A 16,404-nucleotide genomic window follows, 5' to 3' on the forward strand; every position below is an offset into this window, starting at 1 on the left:
CTCAGTCTAGTCTCCTTTTTTAGTTTGTGGTAGGATTAGTCTGTGGATTTTTACATCCTAGCAAGGTGCTTGTTGACCGTTCAGCCATTTGTTGTTAATGAGCCGTTCTCGTTAGGTGTGGAGGATAAATGAGAATGGGATATTCATGGAGGACATGCTTTAATTCCATAAGAGACTTCAGGATTCCTCTCTCCATAGTGCCAGGAGGCAAAGGTCTCCTCGTCCCTTCACGGATCCTTTCCTTCAAAGTAAATAACGCCAAGAAGAGACCCTCACCAGAGGGGCAACACCAGTGTGTAGTTTCATCTTTTTAGCTCAGATGAGTTGGCTTAGCTGGACTGAAAGCCCCCCGGGTGCTGGTTAATATGCAGGCTAATGGTTCAAAGCTTGCTTCCCTGGCTGGCTTGTGGCTCTGAAGCACGGACTCAGTATTTGGCAACATCTAGGGAACTGGTGGGCTGTGCACAATATCCAGTCAACCAGGGTGCTGTTTGGTCACTGACTGCTTCAGGCTGCCACAGCAGTACAAATAGGCAGTGTATTACACAGCCATTTGCCTCCAGTCTGGAATGAATAATAATTATTGCTATTTGAAAATAAAGAGCTCTGTGATGGAGAGGAGTGATTCAGGCAGCTCAAGTGACAGAAGCATTTGACTTGTGAGCCTCAGATGAACCAGGCTGATCCTGCTGTCGTCTTCAGGGAGTCCCCAAAACCTTTTCTCTTTGAATAGACTGATAGCTGGTAAAGCAGTTGGCCGCATATGAAGAATAATTATCCCTAGACATAAATCTTTTAATTCTGGGGTACCTGCAAGGATACAGGACTTCAGCGCTCATGCTTGTGAAAGGAACAAAACTGTCAAGCAGACCCCTTAAGTAGTAACCAGTAGTTGCCTTCTCCAGAAATACTAAAGGTTTATCTATGCCTTATGCATAGTATGTGAGTTTAGTGATTTGATGAGACATTATTTTCCCACAGATTTTATTCCTATTTCTTCTGAGTTTTGGCTGCTTCTGGAGACAGGGTGCTGCTAACTGCTAGCTTGCCCCACGTTTGGTTTTCAGTAACAGCTGTTGGCAGACGGCAGTACCCTGTGAGTGCTTCATATTATTTGTGGTTAAACAACAAGGTACCAGCAGCCTATATTGCATGCTAAAAATTACTGAATTGGCTGAAGAAAGATTTATGCGGCTTTTTCTTCTGCAATCCAGTCTGCTGACATTTTCTAATATGCTACTACTGATAGATACACTTATCTGGTTTCCTTCAGTTCATATCTTTATAGAGTATAGTCAATTGTTCATGCAATTTTTTAAATGTTTGTTCTTCGTACTGATTCTTCAGATCGTCTAAGCAAGGCCTGGAAACAGCTGCTAATAATAAAAACTTGCTAATTTGGTACTTGTCTCTGCCTCCACTTTCACACCTCCTCTGTGCTATTACCACTTCATACCTGATAGTGTTTGAGTCATGGAGTTTGTGAGCATTTTTTAATGTGCCAGCAGATAGTAATCCTGCCTGTCAAAGTCAGTATTAACACTTAGTTATGTGTAGCATAACACTGACCTGGTCACTCCTCCTGCTTCTGATTTGTGAAAATATAAAGCAAATGCTTAACAGTCTGGAGTCTGAGTATTGCTCTAAAGCAGTATTATAATTTAAAAATAAGTTACTAGCTTGTCAAGCTCCTTTTACTCGGTGAATGAGTAAATGGAAACAGTGAGTCTCTGCTCTCAAACAGTTTTTACAACTAGTTGAAGTTGTATGTGCTTTAAGACAGATGTACTTGCCAGGCTGCAGGTCACTCAGAACTCAGATGAATAGACCCAGAAGTTGAAGGTTCAGAAATGAAACTCTCAGATAAAGTCTGTAACTAGTTGTCATAATTTTAAGGTTGGCTTCAGTGTCTCCTTCAGCTGGTAGAGGGAAGGTCTTGGTGTCACCTGGTTTCTTGGTGTTGGTACACAAAATAGTACAAATAATAAATACAAACCACCAAATATATATACACTTGTATATAATACAGGTGTATAGCTTCGTGTATCCAAGTGAGAGCTTATTGTGAAATGAATGATATGCAAGGAACATTACTTTCCTCGTTAGACTTTACTTTGTAAAACATATTTCATTTTGAACAGCTTAATCTTGTTTTTTTTTTTTTAATTCTTCCCAACTCATGTACTCCTTTTTGATATGTGTAAAAGGAGCAGTCGTATTCTAAAAGGTCTTTCATATGAACTTTTAAATATTAATGCTACATAGCAGACACAAGCTGTCTTAGTCTTGGTGCATCCTTGTAATGTTTGTACCTCTGACCCAAGGCACGCTCCTGTATCTGAAATTAAATGCTTTTAAAATAAAATAATTTTATTTTTTGATGTGTCATTCTCTTTTGTCCCTGCTCTGGAATGTAACTCCTAGGTGCATCTGGGTGCCTTACTGTGCATGAGAGGCAGTGCCTTTAATAACCTTGAACTTAGGCTGGTTTTGCCATACAGTACACAGGTGTGTTACAGAGCATTGTGTATTTGAGTGAGGACCTGCAGGGAATTCACTGGATGAACTCACCGTTCTTAAGAAAATAATTTATTTTGCCTCTTGGAAAAGAGAGACGATGCTCTTCTGTACCTCCTCTGCTCTGAGTCATGCCTTTTCTCCTGCAAGAATGTGAAGTGAGGGGGAGATGACAACAAAATCATCTAAAAATAGAGATTCAGTAAAAATGGGGCTACAGGAAATAATACAAGCCCGAGGAAGCAGCCTCCTCCAGTCTTTGGTTTCATAGATGCTTGAAAGAGCTTTCCCTTCTCTCAGCTCTTGTGTGTCTTCCCTGTGGCCTGATGGCTGCAGACATTCACCTTGGGGTGATGATCTTCACAGCGAACTTGAAAAACAAATCTCTCCCTCCCAGTCATTGCTTATGGTAAACCTGGGTTCTGGGAAGGAACTCAGCAGTGGATTCCACCAGCACGTACTGCGCTGAAAAAGGCACAGAAGTAGCTGAAGACTATTTTCTCAACCCTGAAACAAGTTGTGGGGTTTCCAAGATAGAATTGTCTCAGACTTCATCCTGAATTTTGCTGAATTATTTGCTGAATAACTTTGAAAGAAGCCTGTTTAGGATTAAAGCAATCTATTAGTTTCTGTCGTCAGCCATAATTAATTAGGACTCATGCTCAAATGTTGTGCTACTTGGTTTTGCAGTTGGTTGTTCACGTATTCTCTTCTGTTCTGAACTGGTAGGGTGTTACAATATTATGAATCTGCTTTATCTTGATTTCTATACCTTTTTTCCCCACACCCCCTTGGTCTTTTAAGTCCCAGAGAGCAGATGGCCTAAAGTTTTGGGGGCGGGTCCAGAAGGTCTTCGTGCATTGGAGTATGTGTTGTGATGTGTCTGAACAGCAGGAAGGCTTAAATTGGTCATCCTTGATTCGTCCTAGATAGTTATCCCAGGATTTGAAGCTGTGTCTAGCAACTCACAAAATACCAATGAAGAAGGCGTTCTTAGTGGGATTATTACACATTTTAATTAGCTCTTGGGTGTGACTTTTTTCAGTCACTTTTTACTTTTAACATCAAACGTATGAAGTGACTTTATAATAATGGAGGATAAGGAATCATGACTTCAGTCACGAGGAAGCATTTAAGTGAATTGCTGGACTGAAAGGGGTGCCTGCCTCTTCCTTTTTGAGCATGATGAGAGTTGATCTGACAAATAAGGAGACACATATGCACCAGTTCCCAGGATGGCTCATAAAGCACTCAGCTTGTGAAGTCCTGGTATATGTGTTTTGCAATGATTTGTTTTCCCTTCTCTACTTCCTACCTCAGCTTCCTTGTGTGTTATAGAAATTTGGTATCTTTGCCTCTCCTTGGTTTGTTCCGGAGCCTATTTCCATCTCCCAAAACTTGAACTCAGGTAACGTACATCAAGTATCGTATTAAGCTCTGATCACAGCGAGACCAAATCTAACTGCCATGCTACCAGTAAAAAAAAATCACTTAGTGGGTGTCCTGCAACTGTTGCCTGTCTGGTCGCTGTTTTCCCACTATATCAAGAAAATATCCCACCCAACTGTAAATTAGCCAGCAAATTTAGAATGTGGATGGGTGGTACTTGGTGGCAGCCAAATGGAGAGAATAACCTCCTAAGCTTAATTACCTGGTAGACTCCTGACAGTTGGCAGAAAAAGTTACCAGGGTGTGGGGTCTGTGTAGGTGATGCTGGAACAAGTTGGCACTTGAAAAGAAGGATTCCACTTTGGGTAATCTCTGTATTTCAGGCAAGTAGTAAAAATCCATGGAAGTTTTAAGGTTTATGAGTTTAAGGTTCAGGGTGAATTGTACATGCTAGAACTGAAATAAAAGTAGGTCACTGTTCATCTTAAGATGTGTATTTATGATTTTTCTTTACTATTTTAAACAGTATTAAAGCAGAAACATGGTTGTGTAATGGAGTCTGTGGTTCTGCTGGTGACCAGCTCACAGCATGAGCAGCCTGCTGAAAAGGGGACAGCTTGTTTTGAGGAGCTGTCTCTCTATATGGACTACACTTTACAGCTTAGAATTTAGGAATAAAAATACAAATGTCATGTATGAAGGGAAGTAGATCTCTACAGGATAGAAAAATCAGTGCAAGGGGGAGGAAGCTGCTATCTAATTTGTCTGTTTGAATTATCAATGCAGTGATCTTTCAGGGTCACAGATGTACAAAATGGCTGTGCCAGCCAGACTTGCCTTAGGGAGAGGAGGCATCTCAAGCTGTTTAGAAAATGGTTTCTTATCTTAATGAAGTGTTGTTTTTCTTTTTGTTTTTTGACTTGTTGACTCCTTTCAAGTCTTGCATGGGGGCAAGTGTGCCTGTCTAAAACCTGAAATCTCTACAAATGGAAATCAGTTGTGTTTAGTTAACCTGTGGGACTGGGATGGAGATTTTCTTTGTATCTGCATAGATTTGAGATTGGTTGTTCAGATCTGGGGTGTTCTGTTTCATAGACACCAATGCTTGCTGTTGATGTTGCCTCACTTAATGATTTCAGTGTCTTTTCTGAATGAGGAGGGAAGGTAGGACTTAAACCAGCTGTGCTCACCACCTTCTCTGAATCTTCTTCTACGTCAGCTGTTCTAAGTTGACAGGTGTCACTGCTAAGGAAAGATGGGTGATTTTTGATTTTCCCTTTTCTCTCCCCCCCATTGCCAGCAGTGGTGAAAATGGCTAAGGCAGGCTTTCTCTGCAATCAGTGTTCTCGGCTTTTGCATGGGAACCTCATTGTATTTTGATGTCTCATTCTGTTTAGGTCAGTATTTGTTTTGTGAAGCCTGTAATGGCTATATGCAGAGTGAGACGTTTAACTGGGCTGTGATTAATGTTTGTATTCTTTGTGGTAAATGTGAATAATTCTGCTTGGCTTCGCTTTCTTTCTTTAGGGCTAAGTTAAATTATATTACGTTGCATTTGCTGTAGCTTTAGACCAGCACAAGGGCTGTTACTGTGGCTCAGCTGGTGTCTTATAACTTGTTAAGCAGCAATAATTTGATTGTGAGTCCGAGTCCTGAGGCAAATTCATCCTTTGCTTTTACTTGACAGACTTTGCCCTTGAACCAGAGGAGATCTTTTGCCTCCTTGCAGTATGTTTATTCATAGCTCCCACCACCTCCTACCAAGTTCTGAACTTTAGTTTTAAACCAAGTGACTAAGGTCAAAAATAGCCTGCCTTTAGTCCCTTTGTTTAGCTCTTCTTGGGGGGAAGGTGGTCTCAGGGTTAGAGTCAAGTGGGGTAGGAGATACATGGTAGAGAAACTGGTAGAATTCAGGTCAGATGAACTGAGATTTTACTGGTCTGTTGCAACACGTTTTTCCAATTCTGATTTCCTAATGGATCTTGAGTGATCTTTTTATTTGATGCAGTAAGTTGCTTTGTGTGGGGAAACTGATTTCTTTCATCATTCTGTCGTGGATGTAACAGACGTGGAAGTCTTTGACTGTGCACACAATATATGGGAGGAAAACGGGATGGTTACTAAAGAACTCAAATCACCAGCTGTGGCATCAAAGTTAATTATTGAATATCATGTGGGACCAACCTTCAGTCTCCGCAGAAGATTTGGGGTGGTTGGGTGACAGGCTTAAATTTTGGCTGAGGGAGGTGCAGAGACTGAAGGTGGATGAAAAAAGGGTGCTTGAGCCATGGGGAGAAAGTGAATGGCTCATTGATGGAGGCCAAACAGGAGTGGGTTAGGCAGTGTTAGGTTAAACAGACTGATTAGGACACAAGTACTTGCATTTGTTTAACTGCCTTTTTTCTTTTAAAAGAAAGGGAGAAGGATTGTTGTGCTTATTTTTATTGTATATAAAGTCTGAATAACAGTAACTTTCTAAACTGTGCTTTGCATTATTTATATTCTAAGCTCTTCGGGAGAGATGCTTCTTTGTAGCACATTAGAGTCCTCCTGCTTGCTCAGGGTTTTACATTGCCTCTGAAATATGAATATCGTATTTAGTAGTCTAAAGTCATTAATGACAAAAGGAACGAAACTTTCAGCAGTCTCTTGACTTCATCTTTGTATTTCCTTCCCCCCCGACTATGACTGCCTTATTTGCTGTACCTAATGATGTCGTTTGTTTATGGGGGAGGAATGCGGAGGGAAAGGGCTTAGATCTGCCTTTTATTTTAAAGGAGTTAAAAAGGGGGGAAAGCAAGCTTTGGGAAAACAGAAGCCATGCTGACTGTTAATATTTTATAAGCTGTGACACATTTTTGGCTTTGGAGCCTTTTTCCCTGTGACTTTTTTCCTTGAGGCAATGGTTTGCTTAAAATGCAGCTTTGAAGGGTGGGTGAAGAAGGCCTGAGAAACTGATGTGTCTCAGGAATTGGAGCTTTCCACTTGTAGATCAGGAATTTAGACTGTGTTTATATTTGAAGCCATATTAAATATGAATTTGATTCTTTTAGATTCTATTATCCAGCCACATGGAAAACATATACACTAGCGAAGCGTCTGTCGAATAGGCCACTTAGTGTAGTAAAACCTCTCCATGCTTATATGAAATCACATTGAAGGAAGCCTAAGATAATAGCCTCTAAAAAATAATCAGGTCAAGTTCTGCACTGCCTTGCATTCCCCTCCGTCCCTAATGTGTATAGACCTGGAAGCAGAATTTAGCCTAGTGCGATGGTGATTAAATACAAGAACTCCTATACTCTGATACATCTTCTGGTATTTGCTCTGATTCTTTTCTGCATGACCTGGGGTCAGCCCCTTCATGTGTATTTTGCCTGCTTCCACTGTGTCAAAAAAATGGACCTAACCCCATCTAGATTATGCACAAAGAAATGTGCAGAGTATTATTAGAAGTAATCATTCTTGAAAATCCATTCTAAAAGTTACTGAACAAGCATTTTTCCCAGTAAAAGTAAGACATGTCTTGCTGCTCTGAGGTTGGGTGCTTTTTTTCAAACCAGTCATTAGAGTCCAGAATGTTTTCATAATCTGTTATCTACCAGTTTCTGGTTTTTGCTTCTAAGAACATTTTCAAAGTTACTGTCACTGATCTTGAGTGTGGTTTCGCTGCTTTTTCTCCAACGATCCTGGGAAATGTAAAATGCTAGTTATGGGGTTACTGGGCTTTAATCTCCAGTGTCTCAAAAGAGAATAAACAAAGTAGACTTGATTGTTGCTAAACCATTGCTTCTTTCTGCCAATATTTACCAAAATGAATGTGATGTGGGTAGGGAATAGATATTTCTTACTGGCTCTAACAGGATGCTGATCTAAGCTCTGGTTGTAGTTGAATGTGATTACATAGACGTTGCAAAAGCTGGTGTGGGCTGAAAAGGTTAGGACTGGCATAGTGGGGCTGGAGTATGGTTTCTAAGATCCTGTGTGCGTGCAGCTTATCAAAGCTGGGCTCTGCTTGCTCACGTGGAGTTGAATTGAAGTGGTGGTGGGACAAGAATACTCCTCCTCTTCTGAGTGCTAGTTTTATTATTTGGAAATAGGCAGAAACTTTTGCTTTTTAGTGCATCAGCAGAGTCCTGATACAGCGGTCAGTACTACTAAATACTCCAGAGCCAGCATCGAATCAGGTTCCCCATCCCTTTCCCTTGTCAACAGCTGCAGTGGATGCTCTGGAGAGCATACAGCCAACTCTTTAACCTAGTAGCAATTGTCCCAGGAGCTCCCAAAGCCATTGCTAGACATGTTTTCTGTCAGAAGTATCTCAAACCAGTGTTTGGTAACCATTTGTAGGTACAGAGCATAACCTTGGTCATAACATCAAACTTTTAAAAATTATTGACTTAATATTATTAACTTATTTCTAAATATAAACAAAACTTGTCTGTATGGTTTACTTCCGTATGTGCCTTCACAGTCTTTAGTATTATGCACCTTTATAAAGGTGAAGCATTTATTTATGGTAGAAATTCATGGTCATCATGCTGGTCATACCTGTTGTAATAGTTGATAATCTTTCTCAAGATGCCCATAAAACTTGTCTGTATGGTTTACTTCCGTATGTGCCTTCACAGTCTTTAGTATTATGCACCTTTATAAAGGTGAAGCATTTATTTATGGTAGAAATTCATGGTCATCATGCTGGTCATACCTGTTGTAATAGTTGATAATCTTTCTCAAGATGCCCGTAGGCTGTGGAGTCGCTGCCCATCAGTCCCTAGTTTTCTTTTCAAGATTGTTCTTTTGTCTCAACCACCTGCAGTTTTAGACATTCTTATCTCATGGTTATTGCCCCACTGAGCATTTTACAGTATTTTAAATGGTTATCTATTTAAAGCATATTAATTATGCATCAAGCCAGGCATTCTGGGTGGGAGTCACTGATGTGTAATATGTGTAACACCATGCAGTTTTTGCAGCTGTAGTACCTATGTTCTTGCATTAGCCTTTAACCAGGCAGATGAACGTCTCGGGACAGAAGCTCTGGCTCCTGTTTTCTGTGGCTGTGTAGGAGACAGGCTGGCAGCCTCGGTTTCTCCTGTGTCAGTCAGGAGTAACTGCATACATGTTTCTTGGCTTGGAGTGAGCTGCTTGGAAAATTTAGGATGCCCCACTCTCTCTCAAGATGGTCATTCCCTGGCAAATGTGAAGTGCTGGGCAGCATGTTGCCCCTGTTACTGATTGTAAATGCACCTACATGAAAATCTCAGACAGGGCTGGTGGTACAGCTTCCCCAGGTCCCTCCAACGCATCTTACTGGCTTAACTTCACTGACCCAGCTGTCCTCTGACACCTATCCCAAAAGGAAACAGTGCTGCAGTTCCACATTACCTTAGAAAATTTAGGATGCCCCACTGTCTCTCAGGATGGTCATTCCCTTGCAAATGTGAAGTGCTGGGCAGCATGTTGCCCCTGTTACTGATTGTAAATGCACCTAAATGAAAATCTCAGACAGGGCTGGTGGTACAGCTTCCCCAGGTCCCTCCAACGCATCTTACTGGCTTAACTTCACTGACCCAGCTGCCTCTGAGACATATCCCAAAAGGAAACAGTGCTGCAGTTTGGCATTATTGTCTCCTTGTAAGTATTTCTAGAAGTCTTTCTTCCACAGGACTTGTGTGCAGAAGCAGGATTTGTGCTGGGGAGGATGTTCTGTGGTGGCTTGAAGTAGTATCTTCCTGCAGCATTTCTGCTCTGGGATACTTGAGGCAGTAAGATGCTTTGTCCTAAAAATATCAGGATGCTCTTTCCTTCCTAATACAGCTGTGTGTGCTAATTGTCAACACTGTACACCTTGCTGCATGTACAGAAAATGAGCAGCCCTTCAGGAAGCAAGAAGTGATAGCAATATAAAATGCCATTTCCTTTTGTTGACAATGCTGACTGCCCTGACACCCATCATCGAGGTGAGCTGCACTCCTGCTAATTACTGGAGTAGGCAAGAGGGGTCTGTGCAGGGAATGCACAGAAAAGGGGTTGCAGGCTGGAGAAGATGCTTTTTCCTGTGATGTCCTGGCAACAGATGGTGCTAGTGACTGGAAACCTGAACCTGGGCTGTGGGGCTGGAGGCACTGGGTGCTCCTGTCCTTCTCAGGTGAAAAGCAGCTGTTCATTTAAAGGCTTCAGATTCCTGGGGAATTCCTTAATTCACTTTACTTATATGGGATATAAACAATCCAGGTAAGACAGAATTTTACCTATTGATTTGCCAAATATCTGCTTTTTCATACAGATTTTGGCAAATAAAACCTGAGCCATCACCAGCAGATGTCTCCCTGGGAGCTTGGTTCATACGGGTTTTGGCAAATGAAACCTGAGCCGTCACCAGCAGATGTCTCCCTGGGAGCTTGGTTTAGCATCGTCTTTGGTAGCTGTTTTCCTGTAGCGTTCCTGGGTACAAACCCTGTGAAACACAGAGAACTCAATTTCAGGTGTGGCTAAGCTTTAAGCAACCTGTCAAAACCAACTAAATTAAAACATTTTTTCTAATTCCTTGTGGTATATATTTTCTATGAGCCACTTGTAAATGTCCTTTTTGAATATGCATAAACCAGTTTTAAAGATAAACAAGTAAATATTTGAGACGTTTCATTGAACATTAGGAAAAACTGACTTTGAAAAAAGCCTACGTTTAGGAATGGAGCTTTATCCAGATTCCCTAAGTGCCCTAAAGTTTTCACACCCTCGAGGATGTCCCTCAGCAACTGAGTTTCAGTTTTCTCACATGTTAAAATGTTGAGTAGCTGAGTCTTTTAATCGCATTTATATCCGTTTAAGCACAAGCACTGTGCAAGCTTGGCCACAGACGCAGGCGAAGCAAGCTGCTGGTGCCTGGGGTGGTAGGTGCAGTGTTGGGTGACCAGTAGCTGGATGATGCCACTGCCCGTTTTTGCCCATCACCTGAATTTCTGACAGAGCAGAGGCTCGCTGCAAGCACAGGGAGCACAGGCTGTTGCCCTAAGTTTTCCAGCCAGTGCTAAAACCTGGAGGTGAGGGCGAGGAGGGGAAAGGTTTGTTGCTTGCTCTTCAGCATCCCTGCCACGTGTGTGTATGGAGATGGTACCCCAGGGAGCTCCTGTGCTTCTGCAGAATTGAATTTTGCTGTCTTGTGAACTAAGGCAGAAGAATTCACTTTCTTTTATATAATTATTTGCCTAAATAATTAAACTTCACTAAGGCTGAGGAGAAACCTTAACGTTGGCGCTGTGCAGCACAAAGGATAGCTTTATCCGAAGGAATGCTTTCCTGCTCCTATACCAACCCTGCAATAAGGCCACTAATTCCCATAGTTCTGGAAAAAGATATTTTCTGACTCTAAAACATCCCCCTGGTCCGTCCTGTATAAATAGCCTTTCTCATTGATTGGTATCTCTAGGGCTCGGGGTGTGTTTTTTATCTGCAGAGATGATGGTAACGAGCACCATCATCCATGTGAGGAGGGAGGAATGCCTGTGCTTGGGCTGCTGCTGCCGGGGTAAAGGGTATCTTCAAGGGTTCAGAACAAAAAACCAAAAAAAGGGACAACACCCCCAAACGCAGTCAGTGAGGAAAGCTGCCACAATGAAACGCAGAAATAACACCCTGTGTTTGATAGGCTCTGAAATAGTCAATGTATTTGTGGAAGGCTGTGTTTGGAGATTATGATACCTCTGTAGGGACAGCCAGGCTAGGAAAGGCAGGCAGGTGCCCTGAAAGGCCTAAAAATGATCTTCTGGGTGACGGGAGGGGTAAGTGCAGGGTAGGGAGAGGCTGGCTTTGCTCTTTAAATTGAAACTATATGCAAACATGTGGGCTTTTTGGGCGGGTGTGATTTTTCCAGGGTATTCGTTGTGGATTTCCTGATGCTCTTGAGGTCTGGGGGAAAGCTGTGTGGCTGGCTGGAAGGGGCGCTCTGGGAATACTCTATTTCTAAGGATGACTCTGAGGAAAACGGATCCTTACCTTTCTCTCTTCTCACTTTTTTTTTTTCTCCTTGTGTTGCATGTCTGTGTCTGTCTCTTGATTTTATTTATTTATTTATTTATGAAACAATATGGGGTGAAGACTGTGCAGCTCCTAGCCCATGGGCCTGTGATTCTTGTTCAGGTGTCTGTGAATTGTACTAGAATAATTGGCAAAACTAATAAATCCTGGCTATTTTTATGGCTTTATCTCAGCTTTCAGAGCTTTTGTGAATTCTTTCAGCTGTTCGAGCTGTTGCTCCTTCGCTCAGCATCATAGCTTTGTTTTGTTTGCCTATTGCTACTTAATTTTACAAAGCTTGTAGGAATGTGAAACATTTGTACCGCCTCTTTTCTAAACCTAGTTAAAGCTAATGGGAACTTTCATATTGCTGAAAACTCTCTGAATGACAGTTTCACTAACTCTTAAAAATTCCTGTTTTCAAGTGTGCTGATTTCATGAACAGAAATTTCTGAAAAGCACTTTGCTGTGTTCTTAATTGTTTTAATGGTCATAGGATACTAGAGTATATGCTGTGGCATGTTAACACGAGGATGTTAATGTCATCAACTTTATGGCTTTAAAAATCATGTTTTGAAGCAAACAGACTCATAAATACTGAATTTTTTTTTACTTGTCTCTTGTTTTCAAGTCTTTAAGGCTTGAAAGCCTTGTTCACAAGCTTCCCCACAGCCATCATGGATATAACTTAAACTGGAGCCATCTGATTCTAGGACTGAAATTATAATATCCCTCAGAACAGTAACTTCAGTCAGTCATGAGTTGCATGATTTCAGTTTAGTCTTCTGCAGGAAGATTTCCTCCAACTTACCAGCCCAGTCCTTGAGAGCAGATTGTGAATGTTGCCAGGGCTATTGTTTATTCTGCCAGGTAGAAGTTGGAATTTACTTTCCATATGCGGATTGTGTCTGCCCAGTCTGGTGTTGGATGTGGTCAGGTCAGGCTGTACATCAGTTTCCTTGGTTAACTTTATGGTATTGGTTCAATAAATGCAGGATTCCTCACTTTGTTCATTATTGCTACTACTGCCCACTGCTTTTTCTGCTTGCAGAGGGATGGCAGACATCAGAACTATGAAATTGCTGTAGCCGTGTACTTGGGACTTGGGACGTATCAGAACAACTGCCTGCGTAATATGATGTATTAGGAGCAGAAAACAATTCCAAGTGTTCTTTCAGGAATATTCTTCCCCTTTGTAAAAGCAGTTGAAGACCTGTTAGGTTATGAGCAGCTTCATTAGCTCATAATTAGGCAGAATGAGGCAGCAGCCAAGATGATGAATGTCACCTTTCCGGGCTAAGGAAGGAAAACCGAAACATTATGGATTAAGGAAAAGCACGTGGGTGTTGGAAGGATTATTAAAAAGCATTTGTCCACTTACCTGGCATGACATTCTTGGCGTGAGTCTCTAAGTACCACCTTGCCTGTGGCTGATGGCTGCTGTATTGCTTATTGTATTTATTTATGGTCATATATATATTGTCTACAGTTACACTGTAGAAAATCTTACTCAGAAGACAAACTCCCAGCCACGTGTTCTAGTTGAAATAGGGCAACGGATGGTTGCTGTGGCTGGCTCAGTCCTGGCGAGCCCTTGGTGGGATCCCCGCTTGGCTGGGTTTTTGGGAAGGATGATGAGGTGGTTCATTGAACTGTGCCGAAAGGCGGCAGTGCGCTGGGCTGGGACTGGAGCTGGTGGCTGGGTAAAGCTTGGGAGAACTGGACCCAAGGGGACAGGGGTGGCAGGTGGCACTGGGGAGGGTCACTGAACCCAAGCAGGCAGCATTTTCAAGGCTCAAAATACTGTTCCTGGTGTGGAGTGTGGGGAAGGAGGGGCCACGGCTGGGGCCAGGAGGAGAGAGCAGCTGGGACACTGTGGGAGATGGCCAAGCGAGAAACCATAATGATGTGCTGTGCCTGCACTCTGCTGCTGGGGACTGTGACTCCTTTGTCTTTAAACACTGAGTCCTGCTGAGGAGCATGTACGTGTCCCTTTATCTTCAGTGGGTTCATAAACTCGTTTTCCTGGAGAAACCTATACAATACCTGTAAATGTTGGAGCTGAGCAGGCTTGTAGCTGAGGCACATGTAGGTTGGTGTGCGTTCATGGGAAGAGGTGTTTAACCTCAGCTGTAGCTGTCGCTTTTGGAGGCTGGGGGTGCACCCACAGCAGAGTGAGCTGTGCTTTGTGTTTGATGGGGGTTACAGCTGGAGATAATGGGGCCAGTTGTGGGTCTTGGGGGGAGGGCATGGTCTGAGATGTCCAAGGGGTCTCTTGGAAAAACATTGGCCGATGCATGTTGGGTTGTGTCTGGCAAAAAGGAGTACTTCCAGAGCAAGCAGAGCATCTGTAGATTCCATCTTCTAGCCATGGTGCTTCAGTCTATGTTGATGTCAAACTAGAGATTTAACAGCTTAAATTTAAATGTATAATTGAAGATGGGGAAGATGGTGTCCTGTAAAAGGAAATTCTTGCAAGTTGCTTGCCCACTTCAGCAACACCAGCGCTTGGACATGGGACACGATGAAGGGGCACAGCTGGGCCAGAGTGGGTTTGGTACCTTTGGTACCGGAGCAGATTTGGTATCTTGCAGAGTCAGGTCCAAAGACCGTTCCGGGGCATCTTTGTTGGAAACAGACGTGATTGTAAGCTGCTTTTTGCACTCTGTAGTCACTACAGAGTAGCTCTCTTCTTTAAAGCTTACAGGTAAATTATTGAAAGATTTGAATCTGACATCTTAAAGCCTTTTAAAAGCCAGAAAGCATCTCCTTTCCTTGGAAAGGAAATCTGAGACTCAATTACTTTGCTTTAAAAGGTCCCAGGCTGGCGGTTCAGGCAGGGGAAATGCTGGCCCTTATTTACTGCGGTTCCTGAACAACTACCTCTGTCTCTTCTCCCCATTTTACACCTTGCCCAGACCTGAAGGGGTTACGTTTTAAAATGAATAATGACTAAATTTATTCGTCATGGACAAACGATGACAGCTGTTGAGATGCTCCTGTTAGCGCTTCCCAGGGGATAAAGTCAGGCTGGTTCCTAGTGCAAGCCAGCCCAGCCAGGCAGAGCCAGCTCAGCTTCATCCCGGATTATTTGTCCCGGGTTCCCCTCGCTAGCAGGGAATTTCCTTCCTAGAAGTGATCTGAAGTTTCCTGGGCTGAAATGGGTGTTGATGAGAATCCTGCGGAGCCGCAGTCGTAGAGAGAGGACTGAAGGCATAGCTGTTTAAATCCACGTGTGAAGACAGCATGCTTAATGAATACGAGGGGCAATGATTGATTATGTTCTGGACTGAAAGCCGCGGCGCGCGGTGAAGCACTGTTACATCTGGGCACGCTATGGAAAATATGAAGGAATGTTGAGGAAGCTTATTTGCAGGAGGATATGTACTTGTAAGTGTCTTTTTTTCCTTCTTAAATAATGCAAAGGGAATTGAAAATGTAAAGCAAAATGTGGTCTGTGTTTCTCTGAGACAGCAGAGTGGTGAGCAGACAAAGGCCTCTTTTAAAGGGCATGTCTCTGTCGGAGAGTGTGATGTGGCCCTTGTAAATGAGCACTGGCGGGAGGGGGGGTGTCTTGGGATGGGAGAGCATCAACGGTTGTTTAATTTTAGAATGTGGCACCGATTCCGCTTTGGTGCACCTCTGCTGGAGTCACGGGAGTTACACCCATGCTGAATTTACCCTCTTGTGATTTGCAGATGGACTGCAAAAAATATGATCCTAGTTCAAATGATTATTTTGATCAGGAGTCAATGAATGACGGGAGGAAAAAAGGCTTTTTTAAGTGGTAGTGTATAGTAGGCTGTTTTTCTCTTATTTTCTGAACTCCCATGTTCAGGTTTCGTTCTGTTCTTTGTTTCTCTTTCTGTCCTGCACACGTGCTGCTGGAAGACTTGATGTGCAGTTCTGAATGTGGCGCTGGCATTCTGCACTGCTCAGAGGAGAAAACGCTGATGGGTTGTTGAAGGGATATTCCGAGTTGATAAATATGTAATGCTTAGATTGTAGACTTAATGAACAGGAAGATATGATTGTAATCCAAACATCCCCAATACTGTGGGCAGACTGGCTGGGTTTTTTTGTCTGTTATTTTTAGCTAGTGCTAAGAAAAGCCTGTTTTACACCAAAATTATAGTTGATGTAATTGCTAGAAGGCCATAGGAGTGTGATTCTTTTAATGTTTCCCTGATTTTTTTTATTTATTATATTAAATAGCAAACCACACCCTCTTCTCCTTTCAGAGGGATGAGGCTTTAAAAATGCAGATAGAGAGGAAGTGAATTAACTAAGACATATAGATAGTCTGAAATGCAGCTGATGAAGAATTCTATTGCCAGATGAAAGTGGTTTTGAAGTAGTAAAGTATCCTTTGTTTTGAGCATGACTGACTTTCTCCTGGCTGGTAATACATACAACAGATAATAATTTGCTTAGCATCTAGATGAGCTTTTGAAATAAATGCAATTGGTGAAAATTTTG

The 16,404-nt window shown here is 42.4% G+C and overlaps 1 protein-coding gene across 13 annotated transcripts in view; it reads left to right on the forward strand.

Moving 5' to 3' along the window:
• CLASP1 (cytoplasmic linker associated protein 1) overlaps positions 1-16,404 on the forward strand; it is a 178,113-nt gene that overhangs the window by 63,296 nt on the left and 98,413 nt on the right. The gene's annotated exons all lie outside the window — the stretch shown is intronic.

This window comes from Calidris pugnax, unplaced genomic scaffold, assembly GCF_001431845.1.
Source record: "Calidris pugnax isolate Ruff unplaced genomic scaffold, ASM143184v1 scaffold21, whole genome shotgun sequence".
Classification (NCBI taxonomy): Eukaryota; Metazoa; Chordata; class Aves; order Charadriiformes; family Scolopacidae; genus Calidris; species Calidris pugnax.